The following is a 25460-nucleotide window of genomic DNA, read 5'->3' as shown; positions in this document are numbered from 1 at the left end:
AAGGATGTACATGTGTAGGGAAAACATAGCTGAGAAGAGAGACCCCTGAGGTATCAGCCCTGAGGGGACTGATCCAACGAGAGGAAGGAAAGACTGGAGAAATAATAAGGAAAGAAGGGAGCGTACTTAACCCAATCAGCTTCCTTCAGTACTTCACCTGTCCTGATCTTAGACATCAAGTAGTAGAATCAGGGCTGAAAAATTAAGGAAAAAAAAAGAGTGTGTGTGTAGACTTGTTTGAGTGAACGTCAGCAAACCTACGTGAGGGAACTGAGCAAATAGGGCATGCCCAAGTAGGGGGGTCAGGAAGGTGAGAGGGAAAAGAGAGGCTGCACTGATAAAGATAATGTGAAAGTTACGTACAGAGGTTTGCTTGTGCATCTTTGGGGGGAAAATCAACTGTTTTATAGGCAACTTCTCACCTTTTAACAAAATTATTTCATGAACAAAACTTAAGAACTGATGGGCCAGAAGAGAAATGCAAAGGGAAAAAAAAGCCCTCTGAATGCCTGCCTATGTACCATATTTGACATTATGAAGGACTGAATTAGAATCACATTCAGAAACCATGACAATGCCCAAAGAAGAAGAAAAAAAAATTTCTGGCCTTCACTAACATTTTTACATTATGTGGAAAGCAAATATTGATGTTACTCCTCTGTATAAATAGATTTTACATACAAATCTTGAAGATGGGCATGTTCATGGCTTAGGCTAAAAAGTATAGACTAAAGAAAGTAGAGTCCAAACTTCTGAGCATCATAGTAACGCAAAGATTTACACATTCACACACAGCTACATCTGGCTCGTATTTGAGAGAATGCCGCTGTAATTAATCAGTTCTCTCCAACGTTTACTTCAACAATTTGTTGTGCACAAAATGGCTTAAATTAGTTTTGGTAGTAGAAATAGTCTGAAATAAAATATAATATCCAAAGACAGCTCATATTACAGTTCTAAAATTATCACAGTGCAACAGTGTAAATTTTGCTTGTCCAGGTGTGAGCCATATGCTATAAGATTATTGCAAGGTACTTTCTCTTTTGCAAGATTTTCTTTTCAACACACTTTCAAAGATTACATAGTGATGATTCACACTTGTGTTGAACACATTCCAAATTGCCTATGTAGGAGTTATTTCTAACAAAACCAAGCAAAGACTTTTGAAGATTTCAAGTGGTGTTTTATTGGGAATCATTTATTTTCTAGCATTTCAGGAGAACAATCTGAAAACAAAACATAGCAGGATATTAAAATTATTAAAAACTAGTCAGAGATGTTAACTTAGAGTTTGTAAAGAGTGGGGAAAAAAAAAGGAATAAGGCATATTTTTATTTATAGAACTCTTATTACATGAAGTAATATCCAGCTCATTACAATATGAAACTTTCTCTTGGGATAAACAGGTATGAAATAGTTGGGAAAAGAAATCTGACATCATAAAATATACAAATGACAAATCCCAGTGTCTTTAGTAAACTTACGTATAGTCCAAACATAACAAAGAGATTAATAAATACATAATATGCATTTCATGGTCCAGTTGAACAGAAATAAATTTAATTTTATTACACAATAGGTAAAACTAAGGAAATATTTGGACTTCTTTCCCAAAATTTCCCACTAGGGCTATGTTCTAAAAATAAATATTAGAAAAATACAGTGTGCATTTATCATATAGAAAACACAGAGCTGTGAGTGAGGCTGTGACCAATATTGTCATGTCACAGCAGGGGTCCTGGTGTAAATCCTGAATGAGAGAAAACCCTTGAGGTACATTAGTATGTCCTGCAGTAACTGAAATTCCACTATGGGAGGAGTAATGGGGAGTTTTCAAGGCTACTCGAGATATGACAATACTGTAGGAGAAGTCTCTCTCTGACTGTATGTACTAGTCTCCAATGACTAGAGCAGAGAAATTTCACCTTGTGGCTTTTCCTACTCTAGGAAAGCAACATATCTCAGGAGCACAGCCTTGGCTCTAAGCTAATTTCATCCATGCCAGTGATGCATTTGCCAGACACATGCTGGGAAGAAGCTCCTGTAGGCGGTCTACCATGCAGTTATCATGACCTCATTAGACTAAACCTCCAGGTCCACAGCCGTGATGACCCCCACAGTATAAACACCACCAACCTCACCCTTCTGGCTTTTACCGTTCCCTCTTCTCTGCTTCCTCCCCATCTGGGCTCTTCCTCACACCCCCATTTCCACATCTTACTAGGTTATTCTTTTCTCAGCTCTCCTTTTCCTCCCCATCTTGCTTTCTCCCTCTTTTCCTCTATTTTCTCCATTGTCCCCATTTCTTCCCGCCTCGCCTCTTCTCCATTCCCTCTCCCCAATCCCTCTTTTATCCTGCCTTCCCTTCTCTCTAGTTCCCTCATCTCTCTCAGCTACTTGGGGCTGTCTTTGGGATCTGGAGGGGTGGATTCTTCAGGGACTGATGCCTCTCTGAGCATATCCTCTACGGAGCCTATTTCAGCAGCTGTCCTCTGCATCACATCCTTCACCCCACTACACATCTCATGCTTGACCCAATCTGGCCCTTGTGACCCAAACACGTTATTCCTTTGGGGAGATAGAGTGATGAGAGAGGCAAACACCTTATAGGAAATCAAAATCCTACTGGTTTATTGCTGTCAGCAGCATGTTTAGGCCAGATTGTCAAGGGCCCACTCTTTTCTGGGTACTCTATTTTTCAGGCTTTTGACTGATTTATGTGTAAAATTCATAAATTGTTTTCTGTAAAATAAGAGGTAAAAAGGCAATTTTGTGTTGCTAAAATGGAAACTATTCCTTTGAAAATCTGACCAGAAATGTTGGTGGAATTATTCTATTCAGCAAGACTCAAAAGACCAAGAGAACAGTTATCCTTAGGAGAAAAAAAAAAAAAAAACAAACAAAAAACCCACAAGTTCTGTGGCTACAATCTAATGGTTTAGATCAGGAGTCCCCAACCCCAACCCCCAATCTCAGATCTAATGCCCATTGATCTGAGGTGGAGCTGATGTAACAATAATAGAAATAAAGTGCACAATAAATGTAATGTTCTTGAATCATCCTGAAACCATTTCCCAGGTCCATGGAAAAACTGTCTTAAACAAAATTGGTCCCTGGGGCCAGAAATGTTGGGGAACACTGGATTGGACAGAAGATGTCAGAGTCAGCAACTGAGGTGCCTGTGATGGGTTGCCAGGGCTTGCATATGGAAAATTCAATGGTTCAGGTAAACTAAGCCTATAATCACACAAATATATCATTTTAGTACTATTTTAACATATGTAGGAAACAGTTCACAATCAGACTCAGGAAAGAAAGCCCCTTGGAGCTCCGTTGGGTGCTCTGCTCATGAAGCGAATGCCAACATGGGCCCAGGTATCAACAATTTCGGGATGTAGATTCCCTCATCCACGACAATATTAGTAACTGTCTGATAATAAAAACTGAGATAATGGTTTATGTACCTACTCTTCCTTCTTTCAAAATAACTAACTGTTTGATGCTGACACTATGAATTCTTTAGGATAAAAGTAGAAGTTAAAAATAGTGCTCGTCTGTATTGTTTTTGACAAAATTTTAGATGAAGTCAAATTCTCTCATCTTGCTGGAATTAGACAAGAAGTTAGCACCCGTATGTTTCCTTACTGAATCCCATTAGCTGTTTCATGATTCAGTATTTAATGCGTGATCAGGGACTCTCTTCTGTGATTAACCAAAATTAAAGTTTACATTATCTGCTCTTTTTCAGATTTTCTTACTGGATGAAAGAAAACATACTTAGCATTCAGTGGGAATTATGATAATGAAAATGACCTTAGCCAGTCATCCTGGCATTAAAAATATGTGGTTTTGCTAATTACAAAGGGGAAAAAAGCCTTTATGTCATATTAAAATCTTTGTCTCTTAATGGGTAGCAAGCTCAGAGTTTCTTTATCTGAAGGATATTTTCAAATCAAATTTCAAATCAAATCAAATTTTCTCTTTGTATCCAGGTACAAGTACTGTGCTTTTGTTACAGAAAAAAATTCAATGGAAATTTTAGCAATATAAGAAATATTTTTAAATGGAAAATAAAAAGAATGCTAGTTAATTGTTTAAAGTGCATAAGGATTTAGTTTCAAGTTATACACACACACACACACATATATATATATATAAAATCTCATGACACTTAAAATTTTCTCAGGTGATCATAAAATGTTCACACTGAGCAGGACTTTGGAGATCATCCAGTCGTTCTCAAGTTTAGGTCACATCAGAAACACCTGGAAGGCTTGTTACAAAACAGATGGTAGGCTCACCCCCCACAGTTTCTAATTTAGCAGAATTTGTGTTTGCAACAAGTACAGATTATACTGTTGCTGCTGGTCCAGGGACCACAATGTGAGAATCTTTGAGCAAGGCCAACTCTCTTGATTTGTAGACTGACGCGATTTAGCAGCAGCAGCAGCAGCAACCTGCAGTTTCAATACGTTGTCCAATGCTAACCAACATGAGTGGATGTGACCTGGATGAGACCTGGCTCTTCTTGCTCCTACTTTCATTCTTAATCTTCTATGTGAGTGTTTCTTTAACTCTAATGTTCACACAAATGACCTGGGGAACATGTTAAAACACAGACTGTGCTTCAGTGGGTCTGGGGACATACTTGGGCTTCTGCATTTCTAACAGGCTCTCAGGCACTGTCCCGGCAGCTGGTTCACAGACATATTTTAAGCAGCTACATCTTGCACTGTTATACAATACTGCTGTCATCTTTATGTTAATTACTTAAACACAAAAAATATATAGAAGACATATTCTTTTTCCCTAATAAATTTTAGAGTAGTTTTAGGGTCATAGCAAAATTGAGCAGAGAATACAAAGAATTCTCCTATACAGTGGCGCTCGTAGTAAAGAACCCACCTGCCAATGCAGGAGACATAAGAGACGGGGGTTCCATCCCTGGGTTGGGAAGATCCCCTGGAGAAAGGCATGGCAACCCACTCCAGTATTCTTGCCTAGAGAATCCCATGGACAGAGGAGCCTGGTGGCTTATAGTCCATAAGGTGCAAAGAGTCAGACACACCTGAAACGGCTGAGCATACATGCGTGCACATACTCCCCTCTCCCCTTCTTCCCCACTGCCCCTTACACAACCTTGCCCACTGTCAACATCTTGCACCAGCCCTGTTGCAATCGATGAACCTACATTAATGCAACATCGTCACCACAAGTCCAAAATTTACATTAAGGTTCACAATTTAAGTTCTGTGAGTTTTTGACAAATGTATAATAGCATTTATCCACTATTACAGTATCATACGGAACTGTTTCACTGCCCTAAAATATCCTCTGTGTTCTGTCTACTCATCTACCTCTCCCCTTGGCAAGTGCTCAACTTTTCACCATTTCCATTGTTTTGCCTGTTTTAGACTGTCACGTAGCTGGGATCGTGTAGTATGTAGACTTCTTTTGTGGCTTGATGGCTTATTTCTATATAATACTGAATAATGATGAAATATTTCCTTCTCTGGATATAGCACTTTGGAGAGCATGAATTTATTTGCTTAATGGCTGTCTTGAAAAGTAGGTGCTTAGACTTAAAGGAGCCATGATCTTCTAATACTTCTGACTTTAAACAAATGCTAGGATGTGTCTGTAGATTTTAGATTTTATTGTTATGGCTACATCTGACATCCACCCAAACATTCTACTTTTAGTTTGTCCAAATTTAGATTTGATCAGTTTTCTAGTGTGATAAAAGTGTATTTCCAAATGTCTATTTATCCTTTAGTATACGCTACTCCAATAGTTTTCTTTAAATCAGTATTATCTTTTTCAAATATTATCTACACAGTTTACTTCAATGTTTTCTTTTTCAAATATAGATAAATGCCTCTCTGTTATAATTAAACATTGCCTCATTCCCCATTGCCTGTACAATAAACTATTAATGCTATATATTGGCCCTGTTTTAAAAATGGATATATGCATTCAAATACTGAAGGACTTCTTAGATGTTTCCAAGTTTTGGAAACTATGAATAAAACTTCTAATAAATATCCATGTCTAGGTCTTTGTGTGGATATAAGCCTTCAAGTTCTTGGGGTAAATACCAAGAAATACAATTGCTGGATCACATGGGAAATTATGCTTACTCTAGTCCATGAATCAAGGCAAATTGGAAGTGGTCAAACAAGAGATGGCAAGAGTGAATGTCAACATTCTAGGAATCAGCGAACTGAAATGGACTGGAATGGGTGAATTTAACTCAGATGACCATTATATCTACTACTGTGGGCAGGAATCCCTCAGAAGAAATGGAGTGGCCATCATGGTCAACAAAAGACTCCGAAATGCAGTACTTGGATGCAATCTCAAAAATGACGGAATGATCTCTGTTCGTTTCCAAGGCAAACCATTCAATATCACAGTAATCCAAGTCTATGCCCCAACCAGTAATGCTGAAGAAGCTGAAGTTGAACAGTTCTATGAAGACCTACAAGACCTTTTAGAACTAACACCCAAAAAAGATGTCCTTTTCAAAATAGGGGACTGGAATGCAAAAGTAGGAAGTCAAGAAACACCTGGAGTAACAGGCAAATTTGGCCTTGGAATACGGAATGAAGCAGGGCAAAGACTAATAGAGTTTTGCCAAGAAAATGCACTGGTCATAACAAACACCCTCTTCCAACAACACAAGAGAAGACTCTATAATGGACATCACCAGATGGTCAACACCGAAATCAGATTGATTATATTCTTTGCAGCCAAAGATGGAGAAGCTCTATACAGTCAACAAAAACAAGACCAGGAGCTGACTGTGGCTGAGACCATGAATTCCTTATTGCCAAATTCAGACTTAAATTGAAGAAAGTAGGGAAAACCACTAGACCATTCAGGTATGACCTAAATCAAATCCCTTATGATTATACAGTGGAAGTGAGAAATAGATTTAAGGGACTAGATCTGATAGAGTGCCTGATGAACTATGGATTGAGGTTCATGACATTGTACAGGAGACAGGGATCAAGACCATTCCCACAGAAAAGAAATGCAAAAAAGCAAAATGGCTGTCTGAGGAGGCCTTACAAATAGCTGTGAAAAGAAGAGAAGTGAAAAGCAAAGGAGAAAAGGAAAGATATAAACATCTGAATGCAGAGTTCCAAAGAATAGCAAGAAGAGATAAGACAGCCTTCTTCAGCGATCAATGCAAAGAAATAGAGGAAAACAGAATGGGAAAGACTAGGGATCTCTTCAAGAAAATCAGAGATACCAAAGGAACATTTCATGCAAAGATGAGCTCGAAAAGGACAGAAATGGTATGGACCTAACAGAAGCAGAAGATATTAAGAAGAGATAGCAAGAATACACAGAAGAACCATACAAAAAAGATCTTCACGACCCAGATAATCACGACGGTATGATCACTGACCTAGAACCACACATCGAGGAATGTGAAGTCAAGTGGGCCTTAGAAAGCATCACACGAACAAAGCTAGTGGAGGTGATGGAATTCCAGTTGAGCTATTTCAAATCCTGAAAGATGATGCTGTGAAAGTGCTGCACTCAATATGCCAGCAAATTTGGAAAACTCAGCAGTGGCCACAGGATTGGAAAAGGTCAGTTTTCATTCCAATCCCAAAGAAAGGCAATGCCAAAGAATGCTGAAACTACCACACAATTGCACTCATCTCACACGCTAGTAAACTAATGCTCAAAATTCTCCAAGCCAGGCTTCAGCAATATGTGAACCGGGAACTTCCAGATGTTCAAGGTGGTTTTAGAAAAGGCAGAGGAACCAGAGATCAAATTGCCAACATCCCCTGGATCATGGAAAAAGCAAGAGAGTTCCAGAAAAACATCTATTTCTGCTTTATTGACTATGCCAAAGCCTTTGACTGTGTGGATCACAATAAACTGTGGAAAATTCTGAAAGAGATGGGAATACCAGACCACCTGATCTGCCTCTTGAGAAATTTGTATGCAGGTCAGGAAGCAACAGTTAGAACTGGACATGGAACAACAGCCTGGTTCCAAATAGAAAAGGAGCTCGTCAAGGCTGTATATTGTCACCCTGTTTATTTAACTTACATGAAGAGTACATCATGAGAAATGCTGGACTGGAAGAAACACAAACTGGAATCAAGATTGCCGGGAGAAATATCAATAACCTCAGATATGCAGATGACACCACCCTTATGGCAGAAAGTGAAGAGGAACTAAAAAGCCTCTTGATGAAAGTGAAAGTGGAGACTGAAAAAGTTGAGCTTAAAGCTCAACATTCAGAAAATGAAGATCATGGCATCTGGTCCCATCACTTCATGGGAAATAGATGGGGAAATAGTGGAAACAGTGTCAGACTTTATTTTTATGGGCTCCAAAATCACTACAGATGGTGACTGCAGCCATGAAATTAAAAGACGCTTACTCCTTGGAAGGAAAGTTATGACCAACCTAAATAGCATATTGAAAAGCAGAGACATTACTTTGCCAACAAAGGTCTGTCTAGTCAAGGCTATGGTTTTTCCTGTGGTCATGTATGGATGTGAGAGTTGGAATGTGAAGAAAGCTGAGCGCTGAAGAATTGATGCTTTTGAACTGTGGTGTTGGAGGAGACTCTTGAGAGTCCCTTGGACTGCAAGGAGATCCAACCAGTCCATTCTGAAGGAGATCAGCCCTGGGATTTCTTTGGAAGGAATGATGCTAAAGCTGAAACTCCAGTACTTTGGCCACCTGAGGCGAAGAGTTGACTCATTGGAAAAGACTCTGATCCTGGATGGGATTGAGGGCAGGAGGAGAAGAGGAAGACAGAGGATGAGATGGCTGGATGGCATCACTGACTCGATGGATGTGAGTCTGAGTGGACTCCGGGAGTTGGTGATGGACAGGGAGGCCTGGCGTGCTGTGATTCATGGGGTCGCAAAGAGTTGGACATGACTGAGCGACTGATCTGATCTGAGTGAGAGAACACCCAACTGTCTTCTAATGTAGCTGTTCCATTTTTCACTGCTGCCAGCAACAAACAAGAGTTCTGTTGCTCCACGTCTTCACTGACATTCTGTGTTGTCAATGGTCTAGACTTTGACATTCTAATAGATATGTAGTGAAGTGAAGTTGCTTCGTCATGTCCAACTCTTTGCGAGCCTATGCACTGTAGCCCACCAGGCTACTCTGTCCACGGGATTTTCCAGGCAAGAATATTGGAGTAGGTTGCCATTTCCTTCTCCAAATAGGTATGTATTCAGTTCAGTTCAGTCACTCAGCCAACTTTTTCACTCTCCACTTTCACTTTCATCAAGAGGCTTTTTAGTTCCTCTTCACTTTCTGCCATAAGGGTGGTGTCATCTGCATATCTGAGGTTATTGATATTTCTCCCAGCAATCTTGATTCCAGCTTGTGTTTCTTCCAGTCGAGCGTTTCTCATGATGTACTCTGCATAGAAGTTAAATAAGCAGGGTGATAATATACAGCCTTGACGTACTCCTTTTCCTATTTGCAACCAGTCTGTTGTTCCATGTCCAGTTCTAACTGTTGCTTCCTGACCTGCATACAGATTTTTCAAGAGGCAGATCAGGTGATCTGGTATTCCCATCTCTTTCAGAATTTCCCACAGTTTATTGTGATCCACACAGTCAAAGGCTTTGGCATAGTCAATAAAGCAGGTATGTATTAGTATTCTCATTATTATTTTAATCTGTAATTCCCTGACAGTATATGATTTTGAGCATCTTTTCATATGCTTATTTGCCATCTATATTTCATCTTTGGTGAGGTGTCTGTTAAGGTCTTTGCCCATTTTTTAATTGGTTGCCTTTTTAAAATTTTTGAGTTTTAAGAGTTCTTTCTAATTATTATTATTGTTATTTTGAATAACAGTCCTTCAACTGTTATTTTAATAACAGTTTTTCATAATATATGACTTTTGCAAGTATTTTCTCCCCGTCTGTAATTTGCCTTCTCATTCTTTTGACAGATATTAATTTTTTAAGACAAAAGACATCATTTCTTGCTTATGTCTTTATTCTTTCATAAAGTTAAGACTTACTGATTAGCAATAATTCTATGTCAAGGAAGTGCACAAATTATTAAAAATATCTTTTAAACTAACTCTTTTATTACTTTAGAAAAGGAAGAGTACTCTACATATGCTGAATATTTTTGTGGAGGTATTAACACTATTTTAATGAGGTTATTTAATGGCCATTGCTAGCTTGTACATGTATCCACTCATTCAACAGCATTTGTTACTAGGCACTGTCCTCGTGCTGGGAACTTGAAACAGGAGAATCATAGACCCAATCTCTGTCATCAAGCCTAGTTAGGAAGGCGAGTATAAAATGCAGTGCAGAGTGCACTGGTGGGTGTTAGCACAAGCAGAAGACAGAGAGAGTACTGGAGGCAAGTGTACTTAGGAGGGATTTTCCAGACGAGGTGACTGCTGAGCTGGTTTTAAAAGTACCTATGGAAGTTTGATGGCGGGGCGGGGGCGTGGTCGGGACAGGAATGATGAAAGACGTTCCAGTCTGAGATGTAAAAGACCGTAAGCAAGTTCAGTTCAGTCGCTCAGTCGTGTCCGACTCTTCGCGACCCCATGAATCACAGCATGCCAGGCCTCCCTGTCCATCACCAACTCCCGGAGTCCACTCAGACTCACGTCCATCGAGTCAGTGATGCCATCCAGCCATCTCATCCTCTGTCTTCCCCTTCTTCTCCTGCCCCCAATCCCTCCCAGCATCAGTCTTTTCCAATGAGTCAACTCTTCGCCTCAGGTGGCCAAAGTACTGGAGTTTCAGCTTTAGCATCATTCCTTCCAAAGAAATCCCAGGGCTGATCTCCTTCAGAATGGACTGGTTGGATCTCTTTGCAGTCCAAGGGACTCTCAAGAGTCTCCTCCAGCACCACAGTTCAAAAGCATCAATTCTTTGGCGCTCAGCCTTCTTCACAGTCCAACTCTCACATCCATACATGACCACCAGAAAAACCATAGCCTTGACTAGACAGACCTTTGTTGGCAAAGTAATGTCTCTGCTTTTCAATATGCTATTTAGGTTGGTCATAACTTTCCTTCCAAGGAGTAAGCGTCTTTTAATTTCAGCCATTCCTTCTCCAAGGGATCTTCCTACCCTAGGGATCCAACCTGGGTCTCCTGCATTGCAGGCAGATTCTTTACTATCTGAGCCACCAGGAAAGCCCTATCAGTTCTATAGTCTACAGGAAACCCAACACACTGTTAGCTCAAAGGGACTCATTGCTAAGGCAGACACACACTGGCTAAACTTCAGGGATTCGTGTAAGTTTAAAAGTAGTAATTATTAAAACACTACCTCTCTTAAGCAATTAAAAATGTAAACTAATACATGAACATCTATTTTAAATGTGATATACTTTAAAGCAATCCAATATAACCGACTTTATTGGTTAGACTGCAAGCTTTAGGAGGGCAGGGACTATGAGTTAATTTCATAAGCTCCTAAAGTTTAATTAACTAGTATTTTTACTTCTAATCTTGCCCTTTACTTCTTTTTAAAATGTGTGTGTATATATATATATATATATATATATATATGTTTTTTTAAATAAAAATTTTTCTTTTCTCTTTACATTTATTCTCAACTTAGCTCAGTTGCAAACCCTGTACTTTGGCAGCTCACTTCTCTTTAGGGAGCAATCTTTCTCTGACTCAGACATTTCTGCCTTTTCCCTACTCTCATGTAAGACCTCTACCTACATTTTCCAGCTATATTTCAGCTAAAATATCCCTTCTTTCCTGTGTGGATAATTCATTTCTCTTCAGTTTATTTTCTACCCTATAGTTTCCCCATCCTTCCTTGGAAGAAAGACATTTTATAGAACTTTCTTACCTCTCAACATATCTTGTACAGTGATTTAGAGTTATATTGCAAATTTTCCTCCAATAGGATATTTTTTAGATTGAGATGGAATACTTGTAAGTATCCAGAATCTCTGCAAATGAAAACTTAAGACTTGAATTTATTATGTGCCAATTAATGAATCTTCCTGTTTTCTCTCTAAACTTTTGTCACTATAAACAGTTCAATACAAAACATTGTTACCAATTTAAAGGTTATTCTGTATTTAACAGCTAAAATCATGTTTATGGGCTGGCTATTATGTCAATTCAAAAATCATTAGCTATAAAAGATAATAGATATAAAAATAAACTTTTGACACCATCCAGCAGAAGAAAAGAAATAATGATGATAAGCATATTAATTAATAGAATTGAAAATAGAAAAAGTAGAGAACAATGGGATAAAAAGCTGGTTCTTTGAAAAATTCAATAAAATTGATAAATCTCTAGAAAGACTAACAACGATAAAAAGAGAAAGAAGATACAAATCACCAATACTAGAAATAAAACAGAGGTTATTGATACAGATACTGCAGACATCAAAATGATAAAGGAATAATACAAACAACTTTACACTCATAATTTGGCAACTTTGAAGAAATGGACTTGAAAATCACAAGCTCCAAAACTTAATTCAGGCAAAATAGGCAACCTAGGATAGTCCTACAAGCACTAAATTGAATTAGAAATTTAAAGACTCCTAAAAAAGAGAAATATCAATAACCTCAGATATGCAGATGACACCACCCTTATGGCAGAAACTGAAGAGGAACTAAAATGCCTCTTGATGAAAGTGAAAGTGGAGAGTGAAAAAGTTGGCTTAAAGTTCCACATTCAGAAAACGAAGATCATGGCATCTGGTCCCATTACTTCATGGGAAATAGATGGGGAAACAGTGGAAAGAGTGTCAGACTTCACCTTTTTGGGCTCCAAAATCACCACAGATGTTGACGGCAGCCATGAAATTAAAAGACGCTTACTTCTTGGAAGAAAAGTTATGACCAAACTAGATAGCATATTGAAAAGCAGAGACATTACTTTGCCAAGAAAGGTCCATCTGGTCAAGGCTATGGTTTTTCCTGTGGTCATGTATGGATGTGAGAGTTGGACTGTGAAGAAAGCTGAGCGCTGAAGAATTGATGCTTTTGAACTGTGGTGTTGGAGGAGACTCTTGAGAGTCCCTTGGACTGCAAGGAGATCCAACCAGTCCATTCTGAAGGAGATCAGCCCTGGGATTTCTTTGGAAGGAATGATGCTAAAGCTGAAACTCCAGTACTTTGGCCACCTGAGGCGAAGAGTTGACTCATTGGAAAAGACTCTGATGCTGGGAGGGATTGGGGGCAGGAGAAGAAGCGGATGACAGAGGATGAGATGGCTGGATGGCATCACTGACTCGATGGACGTGAGTCTGAGTGAACTCTGGGAGTTGGTGATGGACAGGGAGGCCTGGCATGCTGTGATTCATGGGGTCGCAAAGAGTCGGACACGACTGAGCGACTGAACTGAACTGAACTGAAAAAAGAGACCTCTAAGCACAGACAATTTCACTGAAGAATTCTACCAAACATTTAAGTAATTACCACCAATTTCACACAATGTCTTCCAGAAAATAGAGGAGAAGGGAAGACTTTTCAGCTCATTTTATGAGGCTAATACTACCCTGATACCAAAATCACACAAAGAGAATACAGAAAGAGAAGACTAAAGGCCAATATCCCTCATGACGTTAGATGCAAAAATCCTCAACAAAATATTAGCAAATGAAATCCAGCAATGAATAAAAATATTTATATACTAGGACCAAGTGGGATTTATTCCAGGCATGCAAAACTGATTTAGCATTTGAAAATCAGTATAATCCACCGTATCAACAGGATGAAGAAGAAACTCACATGATCATAAAGCATTTGACAAAATCCAACACTCAGGGATAATTTTAAAAAACCTCAGCAAACTAGGAATAGCGGGGGAAACTTCTTCAACTGGTTAAAATGTATCTACAAAACACCTTTAAATAATATACTTAACGGTGAAAGACTCAAGGCAAAGATGTTTCACCATTCTCATTCAACATAGTACTGGAAAGTTCTAGCTGCTGCAATGAGACAAAAGAAAGGAAAGAAAGAAGGAAGGGAAAAAAGAAGACAAAGAAAAACATTATACACATTAAAAAAATAAAACTGTCTCTGTTTCAAAATAGCATGGTTATGTAGAAAATCCTAAGGAATCTACACACCAAAAAAATCCCTAAAACTGGTAAGTTGAGCAATGCTTTGGGAAAAAGATCAACACACAAAAATAAATCACATTTCAATAAATAAACAAGGAATATGCTGAAACCAAAATTAAAATCACAATATCATTAATAATCTTTCCAAAGAAAATAAAATACTTAGGTAAAACCAAACAAATCATACACAGCATCTGTATGCTGAAAGTTATAAATTACCAATGAAAGAAATTAAAGACCTAAATAGGCAGACATTCCTATTCACGCTTTCATGTTTTGGAAGTCTCAGTCTAATAGAGATATCAGTTATCCTCCAATCAATCTGTAGGTTCAAAATAATTCCTACCAAAATTCCAGCAAGGATTTTTGTAAGCACAGATAAGACAAGCCTATCCTAATATTTACATGAAAAGGCAAAGCATCTAGAAAAGCTAAAATAATCTTGAAAAAGGAATAAAGTAGAAGGAATAAGTCTACCCAAAACTAAGGGCCACTATGTAGACACAGTATCAAGCCACTGTGATAACGGTGCAAAAATAGACATAAGGGTCAATGGTACAATATAGAGAACCCAGAAACAGATCCCCAGAAAACATGCTGAACTAATATTTAATAAAAGTCCAAAAGGAATTCAATGGAGAAATGTCAGCTTTCTTAACACATGATTCTGGAGTACCATACAGGAAAAAAATTTTATACAAATGAAGAACAGACTACTGGTTGCCAGTATGCAGTGTGCAGAGGTGGGGGTAGGTGAGTGTGGCTATAAAAAGCAACAAGAGGGAACTTTGCCTGTAGTAATATCAATATGCTGAGGAAGGCTTTCTTATCTCTTCTTGTTATTCTTTGGAATTCTGCATTCAAATGGGTGTATCTTTCCTTTTCTTCTTTGCTTTTCTCTTCTCTTCACAGCTATTTGTAAGGCCTCCTCAGACAGCCATTTTGCTCTTTTGCATTTTCTTTTTCTCGGGGATGGTCTTGCTCCCTGTCTCCTGTACAGTGTCACGAACCTCCGTCCATAGTTCATCAGGCACTCTGTCTATCAGATATAGTCCCTTAAATCTATTTCTCACTTCCACTGTATAATCATAAGGGATTTGATTTAGGTCATACCTGAATGGTCTAGTGGTTTTCCCCAGTTTCTTCAATTCTTTATTCCTCAGCAATCAATGCAAAGAAATAGAGGAAAACAATAGAATGGGAAGGACTAGAGATCTCTTAAAGAAAATGAGAGATACCAAGGGAACATTTCATGCAAAGATGGGCTTGATAAAGGACAAAAATGGTATGGACCTAACAGAAGCAGAAGACATTAAGAAGAGGTGGCAAGAATACACAGAAGAACTGTACAAAAAAGAGCTTCATGACCCAGATAATCATGATGGTGTGATCACTGACCTAGAGCCAGACATCCTGGAATGCGAAGTCAAGTGGGCCTTAGGAAGCATCACTATGAACAAAGCTAGTGGAGGTGATGGAATTCCAGTTGAGCTATTTCAAATCCTGAAAGATGATGCTGTGAAAGTGCTGCACTCAATATGCCAGCAAATTTGGAAAAATCAGCAGTGGCCACAGGATTGGAAAACATCAGTTTTCATTCCAATCCCAGAGAAAGGCAATGCCAAAGAATGCTCAAACTACCGCACAATTGCACTCATTTCACATGCTAGTAAAGTAATGCTCAAAATTCTCCAAGCCAGGCTTCAGCAATATGTGAACCGTGAACTTGCTGATGTTCAAGCTGGTTTTAGAAAAGGCAGAGGAACCAGAGATCAAATTGCCAACATCTGCTGGGTCATCAAAAAAGCAAGAGAGTTCCAGAAAAACATCTATTTCTGCTTTATTGACTATGCCAAAGCCTTTGACTGTGTGGATCACAATAAACTTAAAGAGATGGGAATACCAGACCACCTGACCTGCCTCTTGAGAAACCTGTATGCAGGTCAGGAAGCAACAGTTAGAACTGGACATGGAACAACAGACTGGTTCCAAATAGGAAAAGGAGTTCGTCAAGGCTGTATATTGTCACCCTGCTTATTTGACTTGTGTGCAGAGTACATCATGAGAAACACTGGGCAGGAAGAAGCACAAGCTGGAATCAAGATTGCTGGAAGAAATATCAGTAACCTCAGATATGTACATGATACCACCCTTATGGCAGAAAGTGAAGAAGAACTAAAGAGCCTCTTGATGAAAGTGAAAGCGAAGAGTGAAAATGTTGGCTTAAAGCTCAACATTCAGAAAACGAAGATCATGGCATCTGGTCCCATCACTTCATGGGAAATAGATGGGGACACCGTGGAAACAGTGGCTGACTTTGTTTTTTTGGGCTCCAAAATCACTGCAGATGGTGATTGCAGCCATGAAGTTAAAAGACACTTACTCCTTGGAAGGAAAGTTATAACCAACCTAGACAGCATACTAAAAAGCAGAGACATTGCTTTGTCAATAAAGGTCCATCTAGTCAATGCTATGGTTTTTCCAATAGTCATGTATGGATGTGAGAGTTGGACTTTAAAGAAAGCTGAGCACCGAAGAATTGATGCTTTTGAACTGTGGTATTGAGAAGACTCTTGAGAGTCCCTTGGACTGCAAGGAGATCCAACCAGTCCATCCTAAAGGAGATCAGTCCTGGGTGTTCATTGGAAGGACTGATGTTGAAGCTGATGCGAAGAGCTGACTCATTTAAAAAGACCCTGATGCTGGGAAAGATTGAGGGCAGGAGGAAAAGGGGATGACAGAGGATGAGATGGTTGGATGGCATCACCAACTCAGTGGACATCAGTTTGGGTAAACTCCAGCAGTTGGTGATGGATAGGGAGGCCTGGCGTGCTGCAGTTCATGGGGTCACAAAGAGTCAGACACAACTGAGCAACTGAACTGAATATCAGTATGCTAGTTGACATATTGGCATGTAGTTTTGTAAGATGTTACCACTGAGGGAAACTGGGTAACAAGTATACAGATCTCTGAATTATTTCTTAAAACTGCATGTGAACCTCTAATTATCTCAAAAGTTGAATTTTAAAAGTGAGTTTAAGTCTTTTCCTATCTTCTAATTATTTAATAATTTATTATCAATATTATAGTAATGAAGACATAAAGATACAGAAATGAAGAGAAAAAAGACATAGGAATCAAATTACAATCTATGGAGAGAAAAAAGAATTATTAATTATGGAATATTAACTAATACTTCATAATAATAATTATGTTTGTTGTGAACCTGAATCCTCATATGAAATATTGCAAGAGAAAAAGTTTATGGCATTGTTTCCTCAGATCTTACATGGAACAAGGTGGTGGATTAGAAGCCAAAAATATTTTGGATGTGAATACAAGCTAAGATTTTACAGACAGTTAACAAAGTAGCGTTTCTCAATCAGCATATTATAGCTTTAAGTAGTGTTTCTTCTGCCATTAACGAGCAGGCTTATTAATGAGTTTTATTCTCTGATGATGGCATATTTATTAACATCAAGGTAGTGAATGTGGATTGTTTGTTTATTGGAGTGATTCTATAATGCAAAATAAACATCTCTTAATTTCCCTGCAAGGAAAAATAATTGTAAAATACAATCTAGAAATTGAAGCGTAGGATTGGATGCTGAGGCCATGAGATTTTCTTTACTCTTTGCACCATCGTGTAGGGATCTTGACACTGTCGATAGCATGCCATTTGTGTATTGTTATTCATTAATTGATTTAATTTTATATTCATTTATTCAACTAACATTTACTGAGAACATAGCATGTGCATAAAATTATGCTCAGCACTGAAATAGAGCAGACAGGTAAATACCACGGGGCCTGCAGGCAGACTTGAAAGTAACACACACCCAGAAGTGACAGCATACATCAGAAAGTCTTAAACGCCCTAAGATACAGGCCATGTAAGCAAAGAACAGTCAGTGTTCAGGGGAAGTGAGTCCTTCCAACCCAGGGAAACTGGTGAAGGCCTTATGGAGAAAATGCTGCTTGATGGAATCTTAAAGGAGGCTGGGTTCCAAAAGCTTGAGAAAGTGAAGGTTTAGAACAGAGGAGTCAAGGCCCTCTGGAATTGCTGGAGAAGTCTGAGGCCATCTATGCTGATAAAAGGATGGCCTGGATTTTAACTCTGACAGCTGTCAGTCAAGCATGCCTGGATTTCCAGGGACAGGCCAGTTATTACTTTGCAAGGACATTTTCTTCAGCCATTCAGTACGTTTCTGACTGGTAGCTATTTCCTTATCTATAAAATGAACTTTACAGAAATTAGGAACATGCAAATATCTAAAGTACCTAAATAAATATATTTAAAAATATTTTTATTGACAGTGAAGATAGAATAAAAGAAAGTTGTCACAAGGGTAAAAGGCAGATAGGAAATCATTTACAAGCATGACTTCTGTGGGGGATTGGAGTTTAAGGATGGCAGCACTGAAGTTGTGCATTTCCTGGTGGGATCTAAAGAAAAAGAGAGAAATAACTGCTCATCATCCTAGGTCTGTCTATAAGGAAGAGATCTTTACCCAAGTCAGTGAGGATACATCAGATGTAAATTTCTTTCAGTTTGTGGCTGTTTGTACCTGGTGAATCTCAGGCAGGTAAATTATTTGAGTGCATATATTGCTGTTGTTCAGTTGCTAAGTCATGTCCAAATCTTTGCAACCCCATAGCCTGCAGCAAACCAGGCTTCCCTGTCCTTCACTATCTCCCTGAGTTTGCCCAAACTCATGTCCATTGAGTCAGCGATACCATCCAACCATCTCATCCTCTGGCTCCCCTTCTCCTCCAGAAGAGATGTATTGTCTACCATCCATTCTCCAAGGAGTTTAAGAGAGGCGCTGGGATTTTTTCATGTGTGTATTGGTTAATTTGGGATATCCTTTTTGAGGCTTATGCCTGTGTGCTCAGTCACTAAGTTGTGTCAGACTCATTGTGACCCCATAGATGGCAACCTGCCAGGCTCCTCTGTCCATGGGATTGTCCAGGCAAGCATAGTGGAGTGGCTTGCCATGCCCTCCTCCAAGGGGTCTTCCCTACCCAGGGAGCAAACCCAAGTGTCTTGTGTCTCCTGTATTGGCAGGCGGATTCTTTACCACTGCACCAGCTGGGAAGCATCTCTATACTTTCATATTAGATGGTTAGTAAAGTCTTAATGTCAGGCAGTATCTGCCCTCACATTTTTCTCTTTCTCTATTCCCTAGAATCTGGACACCCTGACACCCTGGGGTGTGTGTGTATGTGTGTTACAGTCAGGAGAAAAGAATGTATAAATTAAGGAAGGTGACCATGTCACATATGAGCTACTGGAAAACTGATCTTAAATTTCTTTTAAACCCCAAGAACCACTTTAACCAGGAAATTTTTTTCATTTTAGTAAAAAATAGCTAAATCAAATTTAATAAGCCCTATGATTTTAAAAGTGTGTCCAATGTGACTTGTTGATTAAATCCCAAATAAAATGATCAATTTCTTCAAATAATTTTTAAAAACTCATGTTTTGACTTGGAAATGAAAATAGTTGGCCTTTGTGATGCCCCACCTCTAATTTGACTGATTGCTAACATAATAAAGACAACACATATGTACGGTCCTTAAACATTAGTACAAAGGCCTTTCCTGTTCCTCCTACTTTCTAATTCCATAGAGATATTGTGAATTAATACAACAGACTGGTTTGAATCAGCGCTTTTCAAAAAAAGAAACATTTTCTGAGCAACAAAGAGTGTTTTTAATTTAGCCTGATGAGCTGTATTTCAAACATCCATGTAGATAGGAGGTTTAAGAGTAATTTGCTTACACACACACACACACACACAAACCTACCCCTTTGATGATCACAAAGCAAACTCTCATAATCACAAGATTGCTGTACTGAACTTCTTGGGAGACACGACATCTAAGAACCCACAACTTCACAGAGTTTAATTACTGCATTGCCCCATGGAGCTTACCCTCAACTCTGATGAGCAGATTTCATGTTAGCCTTATAAACAAAGTGTCTAAACTATTACTGCTCAGAATTTAAAAATTGCAGTATGTTTTCTTATGGAATCAGCCCCAAAATGAAGAACTCCTCCCCTCAAAAACAAAAAACAAAAAAAAAGTTTATGAACTGATGTGGTAATGTCAAATGCCAAATACCATGCAAAAATATCCAGTATGAATTTTCTTTCCCATGTGAAGGTCTAGTTCGCTCACCTGAATAAACTGGCTTCCGATATACATTACATCATCAGTATGAGATCAGAATTTTCTTCCTTAGATATACTTAATGTAGAAACATGTGAAGCCTGTGTTTCTTTAAATAACTGTAGTTACAATGATTTTAAAGTATGTATGGCCATTTGAGTATTATTGAGTAGAAAAGTCTTAAAGCATTGGTTCTAAACTGTGAATTGTTCCACATCAGAAAAATCACTCCACACCAAGATGCCTCGTAATTGCTCTCAGAAACCAAACTGGTAACTCTTCATCCAGATACTTAGGCTTTCTCTTGAAATCTGTGATTACCTTGGGGTCCAAAGAGGAATTGAAAGGTAGTTAAAAACAATACTAAAGGCAACACAGGAGACCTAAGAATCCAAGGAAACTGATTGTTCTCTATCTGTATCTTTTACAAGTGTTAACAGATTGGAATTGTGGGTTTGTAGTTTTTGGCAAGCAAGCTTATTTTGTACTGACAGAAATATTTGGCTTTGCAAAATGTGTTTGGGTCAGGTAGACGCATAACCCAGGCCATCCATCATCGGGGCAGTGTCGGGACTAGGAGTTTGGTAGGTCAAAGAGAACAGGAATTCCCCCAGGATTTGTAGTGAAGAGCAGTCCATGGATGAGCAGGTTTCTGGGGTGGTGCCCAAAGCAACTGCATGCCATTATCTCCTTACCTAGTTCCAGACATATATTTGCAAATTGCAGAGTGACTCAGACCTTCTCAAATGAGTTCCGTTCCATAATCACCTTGAAAAGTGGGAAGAGATCTGCTGCAGGTTTGGGCTGGTCTTGAACATTAAGATACACCCTGAGCAGGTGGGCTATTCTAACCTGTGCTGTGCTGGGCGGTCCCACAAGATGGGAGAGTATGTGCCTCCCACAGTGGTCAGGCCACACCAGCTTGGCCCTTCTATTCTGATGTACAGGACAGTGCAGGGCAACAAGTCTGGCCCTGTGGTGGTTGTGAGTTGATAGGTGAGCAGAAATGACAGAACATCATTATTCCTGTCATGAACAAGCACAGATTTCCCACTGTGGATTGACTGTACTCAGTGTAAACATCTAAGTCCCCAAGCTGTTCTTTCAGTCTGCCACCCATCACTCATTAGATTAAGACTGTCTGCGTACATATGCAAAAATCCTCCTTTGGAGAAGGTGGTCAGGCCAGATACCTAGTTTTAGGAAGACTAAACAACTTGTGTCAAGTGATACTGCAGTGTCGCTAGGACTGAACAAGGGCAAACAGATTAAAATGCGATCCTTGTATGAACTCAACCTAGAGCACTTGATTCTAAGTCCTCTGTCCCTGCACTGACTTTCATTCAAACGACACAGCCTGGAAGGTTGGCAAGCAGCTGACGCATCTGTGCCGTAAAAGACAATAGTGAGGGTCGAATGCAGGGTGTATTATCTAAAATATCTCCTTCTCCTGGACCTTCACACTTTCCTTATGCTTAAAGCAGGCTCAGCCTTTCATGTATATTCTAGTACTTTGGGGGACAAACTCCTGATGTCATTTTCCAGACATTTTGGATCGTGGTAAAATTCTTTCACCAGGTCCTTTAACTGTTTCAAAGGCATTTGTTTTTGAACTACCTAGTTTCTTATGTAGTGTGGAAGCTTTGTATAATATTTTCACAGTTTATGAATTTAAACACTTCTTCATGGTGACCTATGACCACCCTGGCACCTAGTCCTTCAAGCACAGGAGAATAAGGGTTCTCCACTATTTCTTTGAGAGTCAGACCCTTTTTTGTGTGTTTTTAGGCTGGGTGTTGAAGGGAGGGGTGTGTTCCTATTAATAGATGAAAGATGAATTTAATAGAGCAACTATTTAAAGATAAGCTCTTGCAGCACACACATTAAGCTGGCGCTTGAGTTCCTGGTTTTGGAGTGTCTGGGATCAGGAGGAATGCTAGAGCCCCAGCTGCTTCTTATTTGGCTCTCCATGAAAACCTCCCCCCACTGAAATGCCTGCTTTTTAGGTGTCACATGGTTCTTACAGCTGAACCAGCCTTTCTCTAACTTGGCTGTTTTACATGCAAAATATTTTAAGTCAGATACACGTTAAGTTAGAGTACCTTAATTTCAATCTTTTAAGCTAAAACGGTAAAAGACTTGTTTTCTTTTATTGAAATAGGGAGAGGCTCCCTGTAGGGCTAATGCGGTCAGAAGATTTCCTTTCCTCCATTGTTTAGTGATTTTTCTTTCTGATTATCTTATGTTTTCAGGGTCTTGTTGTTCAGTCACTAAGTTGTGTCCGACTCTTTGTGACCCCATGAACTGCAGCACACCAGGCTTCTCTGTAGATCACTGTCTCCCTGAGTTCACTCAAACTCATGTCCATTGAACCAGTGATGCCATCTAACCATCTCATCTTCTGCCACCCCTTTCTCCTCTTGCCCTCATTTTTCCCAGCATCAGGGTCTTCTCCAATGAGTCAGTTCTTCACATCAGGTAGCCAAAGTATTGGTGCTTCAGCTTCAGCATCAGTCCTTCCAATGAATATTTAGGACTGATTTCCCTTAGGATTGACAGGTTTGATCTCCTTGCTATCCAAGGGACTCTCAAGAGTCTTCTCCAGCATGACAGTTTGAAAGCATCAGTTCTTCGGGGTTCAGATGTCCTTATGGTCCAACCCTCACATCCATACGTGACTACTGGAAAAACCATAGCTTTGACTATACAGACCTTTGTTGGCAAAGTGATGTCTCTGCTTTTTAATACACTGCCTACATTTGTCATAGGTATTTTTCCAAGGAGCAAGCATCTTTTAATTTTGTGGCTGAAGTCACCGTCTGCATTGATTTTGGAGCCCAAGAAAATGAAATCTGACACTGTTCCCACATTGTCCCCATCTATTTGCCACGAAGTGATAGGACCAGATGCCATGATCTTAGTTTTTTGAATGTTGAGTTTTAAGCCAGCTTTTTTACTCTCCTCTTTCACCTTCATCAAATGGCTCTTTAGTTCCTCTTTTCTTTCTGCCATTAAAGTGGTATCATCTGCATATCTGAGGTTGTTGCTATTTCTCCCAGCAGTCTTGATTCCAGCTTGTGATACATCCAGCTCAGCATTTCACATAATGCATTCTGCATATTAGTTAAGTAAGCAGGGTGAAAATATACAGCCTTGATGTACTCCTTTCCCAATTTAGAACCAGTCTGTTGCTCCATGTCTAGTTCTAACTCTTGCTTTCTGACCTGCATACAGGTTTCTCTGAGGCAGGTCAGGTAGTCTGGTATTCCCAACACTTTAAGAATATTCCACAGTTTGTTGTGATCCACAGTCAAAGACTTTAGCATAGTCAGTGAAACAGAAGTAGATTTTTTTCCCCCTGCTTTTTCTATGATCCAGCGTATGTTGGCAATTTGATCTTTGCTTGCTCTGCCTTTTCTAAATCCAGCTTGTACATTGGTCCATGTACTGCTGAAGCCTAGCTTGAAAGATATTGAGCATAATCTTGCTGGCATGTGAAATGAGTACAACTGTATGATAATTTAAAAATTCTTTGACATTGCCTTTCTTTGGAACGAGAATGAAAACTGATCTTTTCCAGTCCTGTGGCTATTGCTGAGTTTTCCAAATTTGCTGGCAAAATGAGTGTAGCATTTTAATAGCATCATCTCTTAAGATTTGAAATAGCTCAGCTGGAATTCCTCCATCACCTCCACTAGCTTTGTTTGTAGCGATGCTTCCTAAGGCCCACTTCACTTCACACTCCAGGATGTCTGGCTCTAGGTGAATGACCACATCATCATGGTTATCTGGGTCATTAAGAGGTGTTTTGTACAGTTCTTCTGTGTATTCTTGCCACCTTTTCTTAGCTTCTTCTGCTTCTGTTAAGTTCTTACCATTTCTGTCCTTTATTGTGCCTGTCTTTGTATGAAATTCTCCCTTGCTATCTCCAATTTTCTTAAAGAGATCTCTAGTCTTTCCCACTCTATTGTTTTTCTCTTTTTCTTTCCATTGGTCACCTAAGAAGGCTTTCTTACCTCTCCTTGTTATTCTCTGGAGCTCTGCATTCAGTTGGTATATCTTTCCCTTTCTCCTTTGCCTTTCGCTTCTCTTCCTATCTCAGCTATTTGTACGGCCTCCTCAGACAACCACTTTGCTTTCTTGCATTTCTTTTTCTTGGAGATGGTTTTGATCATCACTTCCTGTACAATATTATGAACCTCTGTCTGTAGTTCTTCAAGCCCTCTGTTTACCAGATCTATTCCCTTGAATCTCTTCATCGCCTCCACTGTATAATCATAAGGGGTTTGATTTAGGCCATACCTGAATGGCCTAATGGTTTTCCCTATTTTCTTCAATTTGAGACTGAATTTTGCAGTAAGGAGCTGATGATCTAGCTAAGGGTCTAGGCAGTTTAATATGTAAGAAACAAAAACTAAACTTTGGGAAAAATTATGTTAGAAAGAAAAAAGCAAACATTACATACCTTTCAACCCTTTCCTGAGTGTAAATATTTAACTCAAATTTATTACATACATATTTGAATGAACTCTACACAGTGTTCAATTTTCAGATTTCTGCTCTTAGATAGGAGAACCAACTCTTTGGCTTTAGAAATATGCTGAGATAAACAGCAGGGGAGGACATGGCTTCCCAGGTGGTGCTATGGTAAAGAACCCACCTGCCAATGCAGGTGACGTAAGAGACATAGGTTCAATCCCTGGACTGGGAAGATCCCCTGGATAAGGAAATGGCAACCCACTCCAGTAGTCTTGCTTGGAGAATCTCATGGACAGAGGAGCCATGGTGTTGCAAAGACTGAAGTGACTTAGCGTGCATACAATCACATCACAGGTGGGGAATCCTTTTAGATGAGACTGGGGGAGTGGAGAGGCTCAACTTTCATAGCCAAACAGGCTCAGGTCATTAAGGTATTTTCTAGAAGAAAAAAAAATTCTTGAAAAGAATTCTGCCTTCTTTGTAAGCCTTTGCCTTCAGATGCTAAAATAACTGATATTTTTATTGTCTTTACAGATGGTTTGAGGAGAAAGGAGGGAAGGATGAGTTGAGACCTTATGGATGATTTAGGACTGTGGCAAAGCCCCAGACTGAAAGCCTGAAATCCCCAAATTCATCTCCTATTTGCTACTTCACTATATATTCACCCTTTCCCAGACTAGAGCAAGAGGGAGATGCTTTTAGATGGTTGTATAGAAA

At 39.3% G+C, this 25460-nt stretch overlaps 1 long non-coding RNA gene across 1 annotated transcript in view; it reads left to right on the top strand.

The window, feature by feature from the left end:
- The window catches only part of LOC129642116 (uncharacterized), a 64202-nt gene extending 38742 nt beyond the window's left edge, over positions 1-25460 (top strand). Inside the window, exon 3 of the long non-coding RNA XR_008709542.1 lies at positions 25278-25460. This is a non-coding gene — a long non-coding RNA (uncharacterized LOC129642116). The remainder of the gene's footprint in view (positions 1-25277) is intronic.

This window comes from Bubalus kerabau, chromosome 1 (assembly GCF_029407905.1).
Source record: "Bubalus kerabau isolate K-KA32 ecotype Philippines breed swamp buffalo chromosome 1, PCC_UOA_SB_1v2, whole genome shotgun sequence".
Classification (NCBI taxonomy): Eukaryota; Metazoa; Chordata; class Mammalia; order Artiodactyla; family Bovidae; genus Bubalus; species Bubalus kerabau.
The sequence above is the reverse complement of the archived record's forward strand: the minus strand, read 5'-3'. Positions and strand labels throughout refer to the sequence as shown.